Source organism: Cydia fagiglandana, chromosome 23 (assembly GCF_963556715.1).
Source record: "Cydia fagiglandana chromosome 23, ilCydFagi1.1, whole genome shotgun sequence".
In the NCBI taxonomy this organism is placed as follows: domain Eukaryota; kingdom Metazoa; phylum Arthropoda; class Insecta; order Lepidoptera; family Tortricidae; genus Cydia; species Cydia fagiglandana.
The window spans coordinates 1,108,919-1,131,106 of record NC_085954.1 but is presented as its reverse complement, the minus strand read 5'-3'; the positions used below and the strand labels follow the sequence as shown (position 1 = coordinate 1,131,106).

The following is a 22,188-nucleotide window of genomic DNA, read 5'->3' as shown; positions in this document are numbered from 1 at the left end:
AGTCCAGTAGGTACACCGAATTTGAGGGACGCTGCTGCCCGTCCACCGGTGGTCTTGGACGTAGTTTAAGGACATACCCCCTAAAAGATAAGAAAGGTTCTTGAGAAATATTTTTTACGGAATGTACAGTCACCTGCAATAATATGTTACTCTTCGAAGGCCTCAAAAAATATGTGGCACGCTCTTATGGCTCTACAAATAAGATACTTACTTACTGCCGTGGCGCAGCGACCCGAAGTGGATCTTGGCCTCTGACACTAAGGAACGCCATGCTTCTCTGTCTAGCGCCGTTTCTGTCCAATGCGGTCCTCCAGCATTTCGGGGGTTGTGCGGCGGGTTAACACCCCTCCCACGGAAAAAGACAATTGTTCCGAAACTGACACTACAAATAAGATCGTGTCAGATATTTCTGCGGCCTTCGTTGTGTAACATAATATTGCAGGTGACTGTACTATCCTTTAGAAAGAGACTATCTTGTGCAAAGATTGAAATTGTGCAGATAATAGTAGTAGTAGTAATCACTTTAATGTACACAAAACAGGTTTACAAAAATAAATTACAACCAACTAAAACTAAATTAAATTAAATTATTTTTAAGTTGATTAAATTTTAATCAACTTGTCTTATGGATACCCTACCATGGCACAGTGACAATTATTTTTTATATTAATGTTACGGTACGGTTACAAGATATTTAAGTGGCCCAGAAATCTTTGGTTGAATACCTGTATGCTACTTTTTTTCAGTATTTTTCTTATAAGGGCATTTATTTGTGTCCTCATCGCAAATATTTGTTCCTGAGTTATTTATAGATTTTTCTATATTATTATATATAATCATATATACCTGTATATTATATTATTTTGTATACTTATCGTTGTCTAGTACCCACAAAACAAGCCTTATTGTGCTTACTGTGGAACTAAGTAGTGACCCATCGGCTTCATATGACTAGGTCAGACCGGTCGTAGAAATTTAGGGTTGACAAATCCAAAAAATAATAATCCTTGTGTTGAAAAGTTGCTGGTAACTCCCAAAATCAAAGATGGTGAATGGTGAACAATCCATTGGAGCGACAGCCTCTGGCGCCCACACCTCGAAACTGGCTAAAGGGGCCCACAGATTACCAGTACGATATCAGCCTGTCAGTTAATCGCAAAAGGTGAAGGGGCCCACTGATTACCAGTCCGCCGGACGATATCGGCCTGTTAAACACAAAATTTTACAGCTCCGAACAACTGACAGGCCGACATCGTCCGGTGAACTGGTAATCTGTGGGCCCCTTAAGACGAATGCGATTTTGATTTGTTAAAACTATAATTCACAATCGAATAGAAGACCTTTTTATAGGTCTTTGGGCGGGTAGAGGATAGGAAAAGAGATTTCCTTTAGCGTGAAAACCGGCATCGGTGCCAAGGCCCCCAATTACGCCAATCGACTGTATCTATGCCATCGATAATTATTTAAACAACTAATTTATGATTATCGCTGCACGCTACTGTATTTACTTCATAAATATGTGTACGTTTTAGCTCTTATTGCAATACAGTAAAGGGGCTATTCATAAATTACGTCATTTCAAATTAGGGGGGGGTCTGGATATCGGATGACGGTAGCATGAAGTAGGAGGAAATGGGGTCATTTGAAGCATGATTTTTGGATGATTATAGGGGGGGGGGGGGGGGGGTCAAAAATCTTCAAATATCGATGACGTAATTTATGGACAGCCCTAAAGGTGTTTTGTCTTTGCTAGGTGATGCTGTGGGTCGTTGATGCTTGGATATTTGCTGTTCACAAAATTAAATAAATAGAGTTTCGTTTGACTTAAAGTTTTAAGTCAAAATGTATTGTTTGTCATATTAACATTAGTCCTAAAACTGAAAGCGTTAACTTTTCAGGATTTTCGTAAGGTTGTCCTATAGATTAAGTTAGGTTTGTTTTATGGCAATCCTGAAAAGTTACGCGTTTCTGAACCAAACAAATTATGACTAAAGAAAAAACAGAGACCTTAATAAATATTATTAAATATATTAAGAACGGGTCACTCACGTATACGTACGTATCTTCGTGACCCGTTCTTAATATATTTAATATGTCTGTGTCTCACGGAAGTTTTGTTACCTTAATAAATATTATGGGACTTTTATATAAATCGACCCACAGGGTCTGCTATCTCATGACCTGAATCGGAAGCCAAAACAATTCACGCTTCTAATCTGGATATTTTGATGTGGCCATGGCAACGTCTGAAATACTATTACTATAACTTATTCTGTACTTTAACTTATACATTACATATAAGTTAAAGTACAGAATAAGTGGCAGTAGCCAGTGGTAACCGATTTGCTATGACCAATTGGCGAACGATAAAATTCCTCGCAGTGACGTGGCTTGAAATTGCGATGAAGTACATTAAAGTAGGTAACAATATAATAGGAACGTCAATCTTTGACACGCGATAAACGATAAACGGGAGGCGGTTTTGAAAAACTTAACTTTGAGGTTTACAAGGAGGCACAATCAGAATCGCTAGAAAGCAATAATGTTGTAACCCGCACTACAATTGTATTGCGGGTTACAGCATTATTGCTTTCCTGCGACGAATGTTACTCTTCGAAGGCCACAAAAATATGTGACACGCTCTTATGGCTTTGCAAATAAGATCATGTCAGATATTAATGCGGCCTTCGTTGTGTAACATTATTGCAGGTGACTGTACTAACAACAATCGGTAGACGCTTTACGAATGCTCAGAAATAGAGGAAAAGTGGAAAAACTCACTGTGTCGGGCGAGATTCGAACTCGCAACTCCTTGACACCAGCCCGCCACTCTATGAACTTAGCTATCGAGACTTGTCCGATGACGGCGAAAATGTCCTCTATATTCTTCATTTGCGCCTTAGGGAGGCGCCTAGCGGCATCTACTAGTCTTATCCAGAAGTCCCCCGCGATCTTCCGAATAGGGAGCGTGCTTGAACTATAGGGGGCAGCATCGGAGCCGTCAGATTTTTGGCGCGAGGCTGCCAGATGGAGAAGGCAGAACCTACTATACACAAGAAAACGTACGAGAACGGTAGATTTGCTTTGACAATGTACATATTGATGTTTCTGATTCAGGCCACAAGATGGCAGACCCTCCAACGTACACGTTTACCAACGAGCTAATAACGGACGCCAGGCATTTCTTTCATCCGAAAACTGTTACCAATCCGTCAATATAAATGAGTAGTTTTTATACTTATTCTCACTATGAAAATCTAATTCCTTGGCTGTTTGTTGCTAACATCATACTGGCAACCTGTCGCATAGTTACAAACAGGTCATCCGGCTCAGTAAAAACCGAAAACCACGTGACCTATCATGTAACTATGACATTGAACAACACACACTACAAACTGACGTAACTCTTACTAAACTCAATGACGCTTACGCCCTTCTGTTACTGAGTTCAATGTAATCACAGATGCAGTAAAATTACACGGCTGCACACGCCATTCCATTGTTCGAATGAGATGGCAGAATTAGAAAAAAAGGGCTTAATTGTCTGTGCACGGTAAAAAATGGCGGATGAGAGGTATCTGATTTATTGGAAAAAGTGGTAAATGTAATTATTAAGCGTTCATTTATTTAAATTTATATTTCTATATAAGAAGAAAACTATTTTTTTTAGTTTTACGTTTTATTTAACATTGTACAAACGTTACTAAAGGTCGAATAAAACTTAGGACACACGCAAAAAACCACCCACTGGCATTTCAGACAAGATTCAAAATCAAACAATAAAAAGCTGCCGCAGTAACAACGTGACAACGACTGCAAAAACACCTTCATTACTATTCAAGTACATCGAAAACACTTACAAGCTACTTATCTCATTCGTGTTCGAAATTCGAAAAACTATAGTTTTCAAGTAATTAGGGCATTAAGTACTCGCTCACGCCTCGCGTTTAAAAAAAAAGCGACCATAGATAAGGTCGTGACAGTTAAAACTTTAAAAAAGTTGTAAAAAAGGCGGGAACTGTGACCGTTAACGTGTTATCAGTCAGTTTTATCAGTTGAGGTGTTGAACGATAATTTTCTGATAATTTACTCGTTTTACGTTGAAGTGGTAAAGTGCTTGTAGTAAATGGATAATAATGTTTCGCACGCGTTTTGTCAGTCGTCTGAGCGATGCTTCACCGCTGAAAACAGATAATGGTCGGATTTTTTTTTAATAGGGGTAACCAGAAGATTTGGCTTTTTGCCTTATGGCTTTTAATTTTTTTTTTCTTACTTTCAAAGTATCTTGCTACCTGTGATATTGTTTAGGGAAAGACACCAGGCCCCAATTTCACATCGGTGACAGGTGCGACGAATTGTAAAATCACTGTTGCTGACGTCACAGGCATCCATGGGCTACGGTTACCGCTTACCATCGGGCGGGCCGTATTCCTGTTTGCCACCATCATTGTATTATTTAAAAATACTTTATTATATCGGAAAAAAACAGATATTTCTCCTGCGAAGTTTCTGACAGTTGTCAAAGATTTAGAAGAATTGTAGGTAATTCTTGACAGGTAATGAGTTATATGTCGGAATTTCGTGACAATTGTAGTGTTTCTTGTGACAATTGTCATAAACTTAGCAAGAGAAATATCTGTTTTTTCCGATATCATAAAGTTTTTTAAATAATACAATGATGATGGCAAACAGGAATACGGCCCGCCTGATGGTAAGCGGTAATCGTAGCCCATGGATGCCTGTGACGTCAGCAACAGTGATTTTACAATTCGTCGCACCTGTCACGTTGGTGAAACAGGGGCCAGTACCAATCGGAACTTGACTTAGGGTACAGATGTAGTCCATAAATGTTTTCTTTCGTATTTTCTCGGAAACGTTCGTATTTGTCATGCTACTTCGATCAACCTCAGTACTTCTTGAACCGAGACTGACTGAAATAGCAAGACACGTTCGTACGGTTCCGTGAAAATACGAAGGGAAATAATGATGCACTACATCTGTATTCGCAATATTCGCGATAGTCAAATGTTTGGTAGTCTGCGCAGCGTATGAGTCTTTTCACCTTCGCGCAGGTCGTAACGTTTTCACACTATCGGTCGTCACGACCGAAGGGGTAGATATTTAGCATAGTAACGTATGTTAATGTCGACTTATCATTGAGCGAAGCACCACTGACTACCCGCCTGCGTATATTATTAGTATTACTAAGGTTTCGGGCTAAATATCTCCGTTTATAATCGATCAGGACGATTTCTATAGTTTCATCTATCTTTACGGCAAATTTTACTTTGTCAACTGACCATAACTACAATAAGGGCCGGTGACCTAGTTTTTAAAAACATAGTATGTATTAACAGTATTAAATTATTAATAAAACGATAATGATTAGGATAAGACCATTTCTCACTAATCTATTAGATTAAAGAATCATGAGTTAATCATTCTTGGAATTTCCGACTAAAATATTTACTTTGTACAGTCAGCAGCATAAGATGCTAAGCGGGCGAGGTGCTCAAAATTACCTTGACGCGCTCTTATTCTCTTAACAATAAAGTTGCGTCAAGATCATTTTGGACACCTCGCCCGGTTAGAAACTATTGCTGCTGACTGTAGGAGCTGGTTGGGCTATTTTTTACTGACTGTAGGAGGGTTTTATTACAATTGCTGGTTGGGCTACTTTATATCAATGGCCCATTTTCAAAAAGTAAGTTGAGACTTAGCTTTTAGTAGCTTAAAGTAAGTAATTGCAACTGAAATCATTCATAACGTGTCCATGCTATTTTGCAGTTCGCTGTAGTGCGATAATTTGTGATTGTCAGTTGGTAGCGCTTTACTCGTCTGTCATTGTGGTTGTCACTTTCTAACAATTGCTCAAGTGCGTCAATGACGCATGCCACAAAGACGATAATACTGTAACCATTACATCCGTACAGTCCCGCCATACTTTGTATGTCGTATTTTCTGTCTGTGACGCCAAAATGTATGTATCATGTATTTGTATAAGAGATAAAGGCTTATCTAGATTGAGTCATGCGCGACTTTGTACTTCGCTTTTCCTGTCACCTCTTTACACTGTATTGAATAGGTGACATTCACCTGACATTTCTTTTTCAAGTGTTAAGGGGCCCACAGATTGGCAGTTCGCCGAACGATATCAGCCAGTCAGTTGTTCGGAACTGTCACCTTATACGTTTAACTGACAGGCTGATATCCTCCGGCGAACTGGTAATCTGTGGGCCAAGTTACTTAACTGTCGAAATTATGTGAACAGTATCCTACATACAAAACCAGCTAGACCAACATCACAAACAGTTGCACAACGAGTCCTGGACTGAAATGAACACCTATAGGCAGACCAAAGAAATTCTACCGGAAGACAACTACAAGCTTACCAGAATACTACTGAAAACACCCACACACCAACTACGCAAAATAGACAAACATCTATATAATATGGGTAAAATAGACAGCCCCATGTGCAGAGCGTACATGAAAGATGAAGAAACTGCAAAACATACCCTCCTACACTGTAAGCAGGTAGAAGTATACAGGAACCAATACCTAGGGACTCCGTGCACACTGAAGGAGGCAGTTAGCAACCTGAAGACACTGCTAGGTTTCATGGAGGAGATGGGGTGGCTAACAGTAGAATAGAGTAGTGCTGCCTCTTTTTCACGCAAAATGGCACAATGGTTGTCGACTTGCGGAAAATGCCCAGTATAACTATGTGAACACTGATTCTGACAGCACTCACATATTTCGACATTCAATTGTTCTCATCACGTCACCTCCACGTCATAATAAATCGAGTGTGGGAATCGATCGGGTTACACTCATCGATGCGCGTACGCATCCAAATAACGTCCTAACACAATCGAATATAGAGCTTATGTTATTGTATTAAAGTCGCGAATCAAGTAAAATTATCGACGTTGCTGATAATAGTGAATTAAGGGTGAAACAACTTTTTCTTGTCACTAGTTACCGTGGTTACGGTCTCCTGGGTCACTCTTAAAATACTAGGTTTTTCGTATCTAACTTGAATTTTTCGGTAGTTATAAGGCCTTTCCATATGGGACATCTACTAAGCTCGTTTGTAGAACATGGTACAGCACCTCTTCTAACAAAATATGCTACTATTGTCTCCTCGCTGATAGGATAGAATAACAATAAGAAATAGTTGACCCCATGGAACTTACGACCTGAAGTAGGCCTCAAGGGCTCTTTCACAAGTTTATAAAAATAACATAATATGTACAGATAGTGCATAATTGTATTCCTTCGCATTTTCTCGGAAACGTTCGTATTTGTCATGCTACTTCAGTCAACCTCAGTACTTTTTGTACCGAGACTGACTGAAATAGCAAGACAGGTTCGTACGTCTCCGTGAAAATACGAAGGAAAATAATTATGCGCTACATGTAGGTACCTATTCACCAATAAAATATTTATTTTGAAGTTTGGACTACATATGTATAAATTCTTTAACTTTTAATCAGTATACTTCACTTCGTTTACGTATACGTTCTTTTTGCATACTTATATACCCCTTAGGGTCAAAAGACATCCGTTGGAACTGACCCGTATTATATGATAATAACTTAAATTACACTTTCAAAGCGGAAATCGTGAATTAATACATTTAAAATCATCTACTTACTTTTCTATTCGTTGACCGAGTTAAGTTTTTTTGATAGTCTTTTATTCAGCTTTTATTTGTCTACAAACGTATGAATTATTGATTTGTTTATTTTTACGTATACGTTCTTTTTGCATACTTATATACCCCTTAGGGTCAAAAGACATCCGTTGGAACTGACCCGTATTATATGATAATAACTTAAATTACACTTTCAAAGCGGAAATCGTGAATTAATACATTTAAAATCATCTACTTACTTTTCTATTCGTTGACCGAGTTAAGTTTTTTTGATAGTCTTTTATTCAGCTTTTATTTGTCTACAAACGTATGAATTATTGATTTGTTTATTTTTATAGGTACCGTTACAGGGAGATTTCCACGGATTGTGTCGTTCCCAATGTACAGTCAGCAGCAGAAGTTGCTAAGCGGGCGAGGTGTTCAAAATTACCTTGACACGCTCTTATTCTCTTAACAATAAAATCGCGTCAATATAATTTTGAACACCTCGCCCGCCTAGCAACTTCTGCTGCTGACTGTACGCTCAAGGAATTTAATTTCAGTCAATACTGCGGAAGAATCCAAATTCGTACGTACAGTCCCCAGATACTCGCACTGTAACACTTTGACAATAGAGGTGTGTTCAGATATTTTTGAGCACCTTGACCGCTCCTATATGCGCATTTTCACTTAACTGTGCAATAATATGTTACACACCGAAGGCGGCAAAAATATCTGACAAGATCTTACCTACTTGTAGAGCCATAAGAGCGTGTCACATATTTTTGCGGCGTTCAAAGAGTAACAGATTATTGCAGGTGACTGTACCATTAACGGCCGGTTAGCAATCGTCACAAAACTGACGGTCAATTTATTTATTTTCACCACACCAGCTCGGAAAGGCTTACTTTGCACTTCAAAAACTGATAGCAAAGTTGCATTTTATTCACATGTGAGGCAAAGTAATCAAATGCAAATTTTGAGTTGTTTTCTTACGTTTGCTGGTAAAATTTACTTTTAAATGATGATTTGGGATGATACATTTTTAATAAGATTCATTTGGATTTGTTTTGGTTTGATTTTGTTTGATATTTTACATTTAATATTTGCTTCGGGTTGGTGTGGTGAAAAATGATGTGTTTCACTCGGGGGCAAATTTTGTTTAACCCTCGTGCTTTGAAACCCTCGCGACGCTCAAGATTCCATTTTTTGTAAAACAAATAACTATTATTTATTTATTTGAAAACATAATATACAGCATTATAGATACAGTCGAAACCAAATCACTGTACACATCAGATTATAGAATACGTATAGTCAGACCGTAAAAAGTCTGCAGCGATGATAGCCCACGCAGTGCAAGTGACATTTTAAACGTCAAACTTCTATGAAATTACGGGTATGACGTATACATAACACTTACACTGCGTGGGCTATCAAATGCGCTGCAGACGTTGTTTGGTGCGACTATAATGTATTTACACAATTTAGGAAAATCTCGACTTGCAAACAATAATATCACATTCTGGTGCCCATGACAGAAGCAAGTTCAACAGCCTTAGAGCCCGTACAGCTCAATATCAAACCCCATACATTTTGTCAGGAATGTGACAGACGTTGCTGAAATGCGACTTAAGTAAAGTACAAGTTATGGTAACATTCCAGTTCTAACCGCAGCTGCACTACCGGTACTGAACGCGTCGCTGTCATTGTCAATTTCCATAGTATAGTAATGCAGCTGTCGTTGGAAATGGACTGTCAGCTTTAAAATGAAAATGCCCATAATATATATATTATATCATATTATATTATATTATATTATATATATATGATATATTATATCAGTTGGCGACAGCACGTTAGTATATCGTGGAACACTCCATATTCGTACGCACGCAAACATACAGACGGAAGGCACACCCGCTCAAACAAGTGACGTCACGCATGACTAAATGACATACTAAACTTATGACTTGTTGGAGTATTGGCCTTATCAGTTTTTCTCCGGAAATGTATAAATGGTGACTTCCTTCGCTCTTTTGCTTTCCATTTTATTTGAATCTACTACATCCTTCCTCTGTATGTAAATAAATGAATATACCGAAGTCTGTGGGGGGACACTCCTTCTTTCGGGTATCCTCGGCTCCATTCGGCTCAGCATTGCTCCGTGCAATTATTAGGGTTGTGTCAACTTGTCGTCCCTTTGCGTGCACGACCACCGATAAGATATGACTTGATTTTGACAATCCTATAAATAGCACAAAAGGGGTAGTGCCATACAATCACTGTCCAACTTCGGTTTTGTAGGAAGTGTCCTTTCTGTATGGTAGTAGTCTGTGCGGAAAGATACTATTATTTTATTCTGTGCTGAAGTCTGAACATAAACGAAATTTTGAATGCTTTGCCTCCTAGATTTTAGAAGTCGGTGTGTTTGACTATAAGCGACTTACTAATGTTGTCATAATAAAAGGGATGGCTTCGACTGTTTATAGATTATACGTAAATAGTTCCGTCGGCGCCGAGCAAAGCCTCGCAACACATCATACATTAGTAATAAATAAATAAATAAAATACATTTTGATTCCTCCAATATCCAGTCCCATTAGATGTATATAGAATATATTCCTGTCAACTTTCTATTATTTGATCTGGACAAAATAGAGAAATCCTTAAAAAAGTTAATAAAATTTAGTTTAAAGTGAACTGAATGAATGAATGAACGGGCAAACCATTCGTTATCGGGTTCGTTGGACGTAGGTCGCCGAAGAGTCAACAAAGCTGATCCAACAAACGTCGCCGTCTGGATTCCTTGCCGCGACAGAACTCAAGTTTCTGCTTCGTTGGGTCCTTTAGGTTACAGATTTAAAACAAACGTTTATAAAACTCGGTTTAAACTGAACTGAATGAGTGAATGAACGGGCAAACCATTCGTTATCGGGTTCGTTGGCCGCAGGTCGCCGAAGAGTCAACAAAGCTGATCCAACAATCGTCTGGATTCTTTACCGCGACAGAATTATTTCAAGTTTTTGCTTTATGTGGGGTTGAAATTATACCAATTTTTTTGAAAATGTAGGTCTATAAAGAGAGAGACGAATTAACCTCTAGTCTGTGTATGTTAAGGATCCTGACAAAATTTTAAGTCATCTTTTTGCATTTTTTCGCGAAAAATGTTGTCTGCTCTATACAACACAACCGAGGTTTGAACTCATAATTTTTGGCCAACCCACTGAATCGCCAAAATGACAGACCAATTCGAACGTGCATGGTGCACCTGACGTTCATTTCGCTTAGACTTGTCCTCACAAGTATTAGTGCGAGCGAGACGTCCGCGAGAAAAGCAGCTAACTGACATGATTCCAAATTCCAATTTCATTCTAATGTCAATTTTGATGTCAGTGCGCGTTCGAATTGACCTGTAGGTAAATCCATATAGGTAATTATCGAACAAGCACACAAAGTTTCACGAGAATAGATAGAGGTGAATAGCCTGTATCATGTGGGCCATACTGAAAGTTTCTGGATTCTGATATATGAGACGACTTATTTTTTCTAAGGGGCCAGTCCACGAATTTTCAGTATGCCCTAAGTATAGATGGTCAAGCAAATCTTGTCAGTAGAAAAAGGCGCGAATTTCAAATTTTCTATGACAAGCTATCCTTCGCGCCTACATTTTTCAAATTTGCCGCCTTTTTATACTGACAAGATCTGCTTGACTAAGTATATAATCGTTTTTGAACAAGCTGAAACGGTGAACTTCGCGCATGCTCGGTCAAAGTACGAGCTGTGAAAAGATGAGCAAGAAATCCTAAGAAAATGATTATAGATATATGTAATACCAAGAACGTCAGTCTGTCTGTATTTACAAAACATCTGCCTCTATCAGCGCCATCTTAATAATACCAGCAACTTTCGTACGTGTAAGTGATCTAGTTTTCAAAAACTGTCATCTGCCGGCATTCTAACCACGTCCGAGCGATCAGCTCGTGCCGTACCCATCCAGCATAATCAGACCTATTTGAACTAAACGGTAGCATAGACAATCTAAAACTTATGTAAACTCTTTAAGTCCATTCCAAAATGGACGAGCGTGTGCATTTACAAACTTACTAACATATGTTCTAACGATCGAATTTGACACTTAAGTTGTAAGCAGTAAAGGCGGGTGGAAATTTTACGAACAGCATTGCATGTTTGTAGAATGTAACTGGCCGTACGTGAGTCGAATGACGCCATTCATGATAATTTTTAAAAAGAGAATGCGGGTTGCGCCTAAACACCTGTCAAGTGTCAGAGGTTTTACTTTTTTTTCTAAACGGCCAGCATACTTAGGTTGCTTTGTTGCCAGGGGAATAAAGTTGGAACGACAAAGTTGAACAGTTGATAGGCTACAGCTTGGCAAAAAAGAGTAGAAATTAAATACTGGCAACACTGTAGTGTCGTCCTTTTCAAACCAATTTATATAAGAAAACGGGACGACACTACAGTGTTGCCACTTTTGCATTTCTACTCTTTTTTGCCAAGCTGTAGTTCTTAGTTTGAAATGAGTGTTTTCTAAAATTTTCTAAAACCTTTATAAACTTTTAAACATGTCAAAACCAAAATTATCATACAGTCTGACTAAGCCAATGCGTGCCATGTGCATGCAGTTTGTGTGAAAATGTCATCATAAACGTCAAATTTCTAAAAACATGACGTTGCTTGACATTCCGCACATCATCGACATTCAAAATCGGTGCAGAGACAGAGTTAGCTGAGACGACCTACCCTTCACTATTTGTAATCTGTAAACCTATTCGAATCCTCTCGACTTCCTTATAAAGATTTCTCGGCGCCCTAGATTAGACCCACAGGTTGATAAAACTACTTAACGTAATAATATACTCTCTATATAGAGTGTAGACTCTAGACCTCTATACCTATAACTAAGGAAAAGGAAAGAGACACCTCATTACGCAATTTTCCACGACAATTATTCTTTTGTGATTCAGATCTATTGGTCTACTTCTGACGTACGTGGACGTACGCGTATTTGTGCGAGATCACGTCACAGCCACAGCGTATCCTCATATGATCTTAAGTACACAGCCGTTGTTTACCGGTGACTTATATTTTAGAAGTTAGGTCTTACTTTTATACAGAACCCCCTATGGGCCAATCAAATTAGATTTTCTTTAGGAATTTTTGATAAGAGGAACTAATTCCCAGCAAGCTGGAAATCGTCTTAATACCTTTCATTTGGTTCTAAATTAGCGAAATCCAAGTTTTGCTCCATTCCAGGAGTTGTGGAAAAATTTTGCTCTTTTTCAGCTTTTTGCTTGTAGTTCAAAAACGGTACGTCCGACGGAAAATTTGCTTTAATCACGATAAAAATTGACATCTGAGGATCCGAAAAATACCTTAATATGAAGTCGTAGTGAAGGCCGCCACATAGCTTTTTTTTTGGTAAAATCGTGTTAAAATCCATTTTTTTTACCAGTGTCTGATTTGCAACCATCTTGCTGGTATTAACATAGATTTGGCCGGTGAGTTCCGTCTAAATCGAGTGGTTTTGTCAATCCAAGGTAAAATGTATCTCCCAAGGCTCCCAAAATGTATCCACACCTGAGATGGAGCAAACTCGGATTATACGAATTTAGGACCTTTATACTTAAAGATCAAATTGACTTAATTAACCTTTTATTTGTTATTGTTACAGGTAAGAAGCAGCATTATATACACCGTTTTAGTATCATCGCCGACACTGTTAACTGTACATCGGTGGAACTTGTGCCTTTTGTAATAAGGTCCACCGATGATGTACAATCACCAGCAATAATATGTTACACAACAAAGGCCGCAAAAATATCTGACACGATCTTATTTGTAGACTCATAAGAGCTTGTCACATAATTTTGCTGCATTTAAAGAGTAACATATTATTGCTGGTGACTGTACTCATACAGTTAGGAGCTGTTTGTATGTAAGGTATGTTAAAGACATCATCCATAATGCATTGATAAATGGTCCCTTTAGCCCTGCCTGAGAAACTGATATTCTGTCGTATTCGAACTTCAAGATATTCACAAGAGACGACACGTACTAGATCCATTCTAGATAAGTTATGGTTTAGATATCAACTAGTTCTCTTTTGCAGCGCAATTCGCGCAACCAATGTCACTTTTACGTTAGATAGAGTAAGATATATATTAGATGTGAATTGGATCTCTAAGTCATATCCTGTGGAAATCGTTCAAGAGTATCTCCAGAATCGCGCAAATTTTAAATTTGACAGGTTAGATCTTAAACATATCATTATCGTATCTTGGTGATGTCTAATAGATGTCTATTTCAAAATCCGAATCGGGCCCATTGTAACACTCGTCCTGGGTCCTGCCTTTGATGTACCATCATCCCGGTGAGGCCCCATCATCTGCCCCCTCACAGATATATGTATACTTCTGGGCTGGGCTTCTGGGTTCGAATCCAGGTAAGGGCAATTTTTGTGTGATAAGGATATTTTTTTTATTTACTTGTATAGCGGAAAGCCAGTTATAGTAATTGATGATATAACAATGCCGTGTCTAGAGGCATCTTAACGAAGTTATTACTTATAGAATTTGCATTGTGCTTGTTTAATTTATTTCCAAAAAAGCTGAATATCTTGGATATGTCGTATTTTCACGCGTCTCGATATGCCTAGGAATTTCACGATATGCCTGCTCTTACGATTTGCCGCCGACAGATACATCATACAATCCGACAGACAAGCTTTTCCATAAACAATAAACCGGATAAGTGCGAGTCGGGCCGGCCCATCGAGGGTTCCGTACATTATAGTATTTGTTGTTATAGCGGCAACAGAAATACATCATCTGTGCAAATTTCAACTGTCTAGCTATCACGGTTCATGAGATACAGCCTGGTGACAGACAGACGGACAGTGGAGTCTTAGTAATTAGGGTCCCGTTTTTACCCTTTGGGTACGGAACCCTAATGATAGGGTTCCGTTTTTACCTTTTAGGTAACGGAACCTTAAAAACAACACTGAAACGGGGCTAATAATAGAAACACATGTTATTTTGAGTCGGGAGTGTAAAACAAAACACAATCTTAAATGTCCTTATGTATATCTTATTAAGTTATTATCTGTATCTTATACCTCCTAAAAGTTCTAAGACCATAACTCAATTCCAAATTTCGTCGCATACGCATCTTTTGTAACTCGCTTTCTAAAGATAAAGTGGCAGTTTCGTAACCTAACCCCAGTTAACCTCACATAGAAACACGAGGGCATTGTGATTCAAATAAATTCAAATCTCAACTGTCGTAAGGATGAGCGGGATGACGCAACGGTGGGGACGTGAAATTTGCGCTTTGTGAGATATGTATGAGTATGAGTATGAGTAGTGTTGGTAGGGTGACTGCTTTAGTTATCGGCAGGGATCGGAAATTAGGATGCTTTTATACCTAAACTTAGCAAATTCCCGGAAAAAGCTCAGCAAGTATGGAGTCGGCTTCTTAAAAATATTGTTTTAATTATTTAAGTTCCGGGATTCGGGGATTGTATAAAACATCAAGAAATAGTGATAACTGTCAAAATAGTTAGTTTATGACTATTTGCAGCGATTTTGTTACACATTCGTAAACAGTTTTAACTACTAACAGGGTGTAACAAAAAAATTACCGCATACCACATATTTTGTAAAATAGAAACAGCTGAAATATGTTATTTAAATACTTTAATTCGTTTGTGTATATGTATCCTAATTGCCGGTATTCCGGGAAATCCCGGTAAATTAATTAGCAAAATTAAATTGCGTCCGCCTCCATACTACTCAACAACAACGCAGTGTAGGTACTGAGGCCGAAGTTTAGGTATAAAAGCATCCGAATTTCCGATCCCTGGTTATTGGCGACCACATAGTAATTGGCCACTCCTAACAAATCGGAAAGAAACAAGCCGATAGTAGCCTTATTGTTAAGAGAGGCCAATTATTACTATGTAGTGACCAATGGAGAGAGATTGGAGAGGCGTATGCCCAACGGTGGGCGAGCACACGCTGAAGAAGAAGTGGCCAATACCTAACTATAGCAGTCACCCTATTGTTGTTATTGTTGAGTCTATGGAGTCCTTTTAGACCGAGCGTGTAGGGCGAGAGAATAGTACATTTCGATGCTAGTGCGGAAGGTATGTCATTACTTCACGAGTACCGAGATATCTTGCCACGAGCCGCAGGCGAGTGGCAAGACTCGGGACGAGTGAAGAATGACATTTCCGCACGTATATCGAACGACGTTTTTTAATACAGTTGCGAAAAAATAAGAAATACATTGTTAATCGTACACTAAACAAAAGTGGTAACAGTGACAGCTCGGTTAGACGTCGTCTTTAAGTATATTATATCTATGGGCGTTTGGCAGCTATTCCGTTCCATTCAGTCAACTTATTAAGAACGGAATTTTCAATATTGAATATTAAAAAATAAACGTGTTATAATGATGAAGAGGTAAGTAATTAAATATGAAATATGTAATATTTTTCGTATTCTTACATTAACGGTAGGTTTTTATGCTGATTACGACGTTTAAAGGAAACTAATATTAACACTCATCAATAAGTAGTCGTGAATTGGAACAAGTATAAATTTAAAAAAAATGGAAAAGTAAAAAGCACTAGTTCGAGATAACCAACTTTCCGCACGCTAAACAGCTACGTAAAGTAGCACTTTTTGAGCAACTGTATTAAAAACATCTTTTTCTGCTTGGTTAAAAATGTTCGACTTTCGTATGTCCGAAGCAGAGCTCGGCGGGGGTGAGCTGTTTTCAGAGTTTGCACAACATGGACATGCCTTGTCATTCGATGGTATATGTGGTGTAATTTAATAACTAAAAAAAAATATTTTATTAAGGCTGCCTTTCCGCTACGATCTTTACATCGCCATTAAAACAAATGAATTTTACAGCAAGCATTTTTAGTAAACCTCTTCAAATAATATGTATATCCATCCAAATGCTACTATTAAAGTTTATTTGCGCATAAGGCATTGTCATTTTAGTTTAATTATAATTAATAATGTTTTATTTTAATATTTCTTTCTAAGGTGTATCTATATTCATATCTACACTTGACATAAGTGACGTCAAAATGGCTCACCCCTGCCGAGCTCAGGTCCGAAGTGTCAATCGAAACTTAAACAAATTATGGAAATATTCACGTGACTTTTTCGAAGCATCGCACCGGTCATCCCATGTACATATTTTCTATTTTTTGGCATTTGTCGATGTACGGTTGTCATCTTGAAGGCTCCCAGGTCGCATTTATGAATCGATTTTCATGAATTTTTGTGAGTAGGTCACTAGTCCGACAAGAAATTGTAGAAATTGTGGGCGCCACTTCCTACGTCACATTTTTGACGTAAAATTCTGAAACATGGCAACAATGTAGTACCTATGGCAATTATTTTAGTTCCATTTTATTTAATTTTTATTATTTTATGTCGCATTATAGGTTCATTAAAATACGGTCTATTTTTTTGTCTATTCACTTAAAAAAAACTCAATGGCAAAGATTGGAGTCCTCAAGCTCTACACACGCAAAGCCTGTTTAACCCACTTAACTATTCATAAAAATTACCAACTTTCAGACATCATATTTACTACAAGATATGTAGAGCATATGAGACAACTGGGAACATAAGATACAGATATAGTGCATAATTGTTTTCCATCGTATTATCTCGGAAACGTTCGTATTTGTCATGCTACTTCAGTCAAGCACAGTACTTTTTGTATTGAGACTGACTGAAATAGCAAAACACGAACGTACATTTCCGTGTAAATATACGATGGAAAATAATTATGCGCTTCTTCTGTACGTTTGTCAAGCCTGCTCGATATGCGATTGATACAATTTCCAGATCAAAATTTTTCGTCAAGCGCCTTTTGTGACCCAAAATCGAATGGATATTAATCGCTTTAAGCTAGGTGGTAAACTATAGATTGCGAGTCTCGTAAAACTGACTCCAGTTATAATTTAGAGTTACAAGACTGTTTCTTTCCAACTCTTTGGACTCTACACACCACAGGGGTCATCCATTAATTACGTCACACGAATTTCTAGGTTTTTTGACTCCTCCCCCCCTCCTTGTCACACTTGGTCACATTTGGCAAACCCCTCCCCCCTAGTGTGACGTCACATTTTTTCTACGAAATCGCCAAAACGAATTAAGTAAGTACCTAAGTATTATTAATATTTTAACAAAATATTTTGACGATATAAATATTAGTAATTTTATAACCTAAAACTGCTTAGGAAAGAAAATTAAACGAATAAAAACGATTATCGTTTTAAAAACTTGTTATTTACATGTACAACGAATAAAATAATTTAAATACATTTTCGGTTACTAATGAAGTTAAAGTGACGTCACAAAGTTTGTGTCTCCCCCATCCCCCATGTCACAATATGTCACATTTTCTTGACCCCTCCCTCCCCCTAAACGTGTGATGTAATTAATGGATGACCCCACAGCCAAACCACTCTTGACTATCCATCATTGGACCTTATTGCCTTTGCTATACGGTTTACGAATGGGCAATCATCCTTCAATTGCAGGTACATTACCGATTTGTGCTCCCGTTTTCGCGTTCTAGAACTCGCTTTTGTTTTCCCCGTGTTCTAGTTTGTTCTAAGACTGCTGTCAATACTTTATTTATTCATTTATTCAGGCACTAGGACCGTTAAATCATAATGTGGCTAGAATAATAAGGGTCGCTTGGTAAAATCTTGACATTTTCAATGCTGTTTACCAAGAATGATAATCGTTCATCGAAATACGCCAGACGAATAGAAACAATATCTTCTTCTTCATCCTAACATTTTCCCGGCCTAGCGCCAGGGTCTGCTTTCCTGCTCAGTCTTCTTCTTCTTTCCCCTGCCCTTATCCCACGTCATGTGGGGTCGGCACAACATGTTTTTCTCTTCCAGTCTCCTCTGTCTTTCGTGTCCTCAGCACTCACTCCTTTCTTTCTCATATCCTCTTTCACACAATCCATCCATCGTTTTTTGGCTCTACCATACGCTCTTCGTCCATCAACATTCATCCTTAACATTCTCCTCCTCAGCTTCCTTCCTTCCTCATTATGCGTTATTATGCTTTCCTGCTCAGTCTTCTCCACTTTGCCCGGTCTTCGGCATCCTCAGCTCAAGACGTGTGAGATTGTTCTCTTCCATGTCCGCTGTCACGATATTAGCTGAAAAGTATTGGACATTAGAGTTTTCGTTCGCCGCGACATCTATAATCTATTATCAACAATATCAACCAGCAGTACTGATAAATTCCGCTACATGACGCCAGATGTCGACTACGAAATAACCCTGTAGTTGACTCTGTTCACCCAGCTCAAATCACCTGGGTTAATTAAGTAAACTAAAAATACATATATACTTAATTCACCGCCCGTTTCGGTAAGAAAACTGATGTACGGAGTTACCATTACCACTTTTTCTTTACTTAGGTCAAGCCGTAAACGGATGATAGACCAAGTCATAACAGTTATCATAAAAATACAAAAAAAAATCCAACTCATGTTCTTTAAAAATTATGGTCACTTTAAAAATTCACTAAAAAATCCACACCCTGTAATGGTTCTTTAACTCTTGTTACTACAAATTCCATAATTTATTCTATTTTTTTTATTATTGTGTAATCTTGAATAATTACAGGGTGTGGATTTTTTAGTGAATTTTTAAAGTGACCATAATTTTTAAAGAACATGAGTTGGATTTTTTTTTGTATTTTTATGATAACTGTTATGACTTGGTCTATCATCCGTTTACGGCTTGACGTCGAATTCTGGGACACCCTGTATTATACTCTATGGTTACATGACGATTTACATACTTTATATAAACTTCGATTGGCGTTTTGTATCAACGATTGTCATATTGACTAAGCCCCCAGATAGCACTAAGGAAATACCTATCAATAGCCGTTTTGAACGTGGCACTATTTATTGCTTCTTATAATTATCTAGTTTTTCCTCACTGAGTTATCTCTGATGAGGTTTTCCTCATAGTAATAGGAGAGTGAATAGATTCCAAGTAACCAACCCGTGTTCGGTCATCGTACGGTGCAAAATTCTGTGCAGTGCCGAGTTTTGACTTTTGTGCAGAGAGAGGTTCCTATCCTCCCCGAGGAGTTAAGCGCCTTTAGGGTATATGGCGCTTATTAAGACCATTGTCCATGAGGAAAGGATATATTAAGATATAGATAGGAGATATTAAGATATTTATCTATGGGCCAATAGTTGTCTGGAAATAAAGATTTTCATTTCATTTCACTGTGATAGTTAATGACTCGACTTAGGCTGTAGTCTTGTATACTTTTTAACCCTTCGCCATTGGTGTAAAATGTAAATGTGTGTATATATTTATGACCATGACAGCACCTTGCGGTAGGTCGGTTTCGCACTTGGTTGTCATTTTTGTGACGTTTAGCGTGGATCCGCAACTTCATACAGGTAGAGACGCCATCCTGATAGGGTAGGATAGGTAGCATTTTATTTCAAAAATTCAGAATCATCGTAGGATAAGTAGATTAATTAATCTGTAGATTAAGTAATTACATACCTAGGGCAGTAATAGTACATTACTACAGAGGCCGGGACGAAAGGGGTTGCCGGCCGAAGACATATAGACGGCCGAGCGAAGCGAGGCCGGATAGGTCTGAACGCGGGCAACCCCATTTCCCGCCGAGGTATGTATAGTGCTTTTCTCAAACATGCAATGAAATAAATAAAATAATAAATCCACGAAACCCAAGTTTTATTTATAGGAAAAACTATAAGTAAACTACATCCAAAATATAACCAACACGTACCTATATCATTATCACGCGTATGTTTTACACGAGTCGTGTATTTTTACTACCCGTATGTTTTCATGTATCTTTGATTTTTTCGCCTTGTATCCGTCTGACTGTCGTTTTCGTCACATAAGTTTACATAGTCTTTCATGTTGATATCATGTTTCACATACATCGTTGCTTTATGCATGGAGTAAATAAGTATAATTTCCACAGTGTTGACGAATTTGTAGTTACATTCATTTAAAATATGCCAAAAACTGTTTCTAATAAACTGTAAGCCATTTTTCTTAGTTTCTCAAATAATAAAATTGCTATAAGCAACCATATACATACTTCGTCTTTGACTTGGCGGCAGAGGCAGCAAGTTATTTAAAATCAATACTGCTTATGCTGCCAATTCCAACACCTACGATTACAATTAATATTAATTTCATTATTTTGTCGGAACTCAAAATAAACTCATATTAAAGTCAAAAAATCAACAACGCACCATAAATCCAATAAAACAGAATGAATATTTTTCAACTTTACCTCCATAACAATTTAAAAATATAACTACGCGTGTTTGAGTAGACCTTTTTACCGCTAACGTTTAGATGAAATATTTTAAATGTTTTTATTTGTGTAGTTCAATTTATAATTTAAAATTATAAAATTATAGAATGTATTATTTATTAAGTTCCTGTTGATTTTATACAAATAAAACTGCAAATTATAGCAAACATTGTTTTTAGTTTTTTTCGCAGTTCGTAGTGGCAGAGTGTCATTACGAACCATAAAGCAAATACTGCCTCTAGTTTTTTTTATGGATGAATGCCACGATGCTGTGTCACAAATATCTGTGAAATGAAAATTAAAAAAGAGGACTTTGCCGGCCTAGGCCTGCAAGATGTGTATGAAATTCCATTAACGACCTTTTGTCCTAGCCGCACCTGAAACGTTATACTTCGCAGCCTATTATAAGGAACATAACATCAATATTTCATTGCATGTTTGAGAAAAGTAAATAAATGTCTAAATGACAATTAAATGGGATCTGAGACTTTCTTATTTACTCGCCGCGGGGTGTGTATACTATAGGCCCCGTGCATTGACTATAGGGGGCAGCATATAGGAGCCGTCAGATTTTTGGCGCGAGGCGTAAAAGTGTATTTTATGCTTCCGATGCATGTAGCCCACAAGATGGCAGAACCTACTATGCACAAGGAAACGTACCGACGAGAATGGTAGACGGTAGCACTTGCTTTGGCAATGTACATGTGCACAGATGTTTCCGATTCAGGCCACAAGATGGCAGACCCTCCAACGCGCACGGTCCCTATACTATTTTTCTGTTCAACGGAGCCGGCAAGCGACAACTTCGTTTCGCGAAGCGTGTCGAAAGTTGACGCTTTCCGCACGAAGAGCAGAAAAGAGTTTATTCTCTCTGACTTATAAAGGTATAACATTAAACATAAATTCATCGATACCGTAATAAGGCAACAGACGACATTAGGCGCCGTTATAATGAGCAAACGCAACTGCCAAGGATTTCCCTTTCCAATGCTCGGAAAATGAGAAAATGTCAAGATTACCGGTGATTTTTATACTTTAAAACTGCAAGGCTTAGGTTAAATGCCAGATGTCCTTAATACATAAGTTTACATTAGGCGCCAGCTTTAATTTGCCTATAGTCTATGTAAAATTGCCTCAGATAATAAG

General features: G+C 38.0%; 1 protein-coding gene and 1 long non-coding RNA gene across 3 annotated transcripts in view; one reads left to right on the top strand and one right to left on the bottom strand.

Annotated features, from left to right (window-relative positions):
* The window catches only part of LOC134675956 (uncharacterized), a 178,759-nt gene that overhangs the window by 12,472 nt on the left and 144,099 nt on the right, over positions 1-22,188 (bottom strand). The window contains exon 1 of one of the 2 annotated variants that reach the window (XR_010099828.1): positions 21,877-21,887. The exons of the other annotated variant lie outside the window; for it this stretch is intronic. This is a non-coding gene — a long non-coding RNA (uncharacterized LOC134675956). Of the gene's footprint in view, positions 1-21,876; positions 21,888-22,188 lie in introns of those variants that run through there. 2 annotated transcript variants of the gene reach the window in all.
* Positions 1-22,188, top strand: part of LOC134675841 (thyroid receptor-interacting protein 11) — a 113,217-nt gene that overhangs the window by 41,052 nt on the left and 49,977 nt on the right. The window lies entirely within an intron of this gene.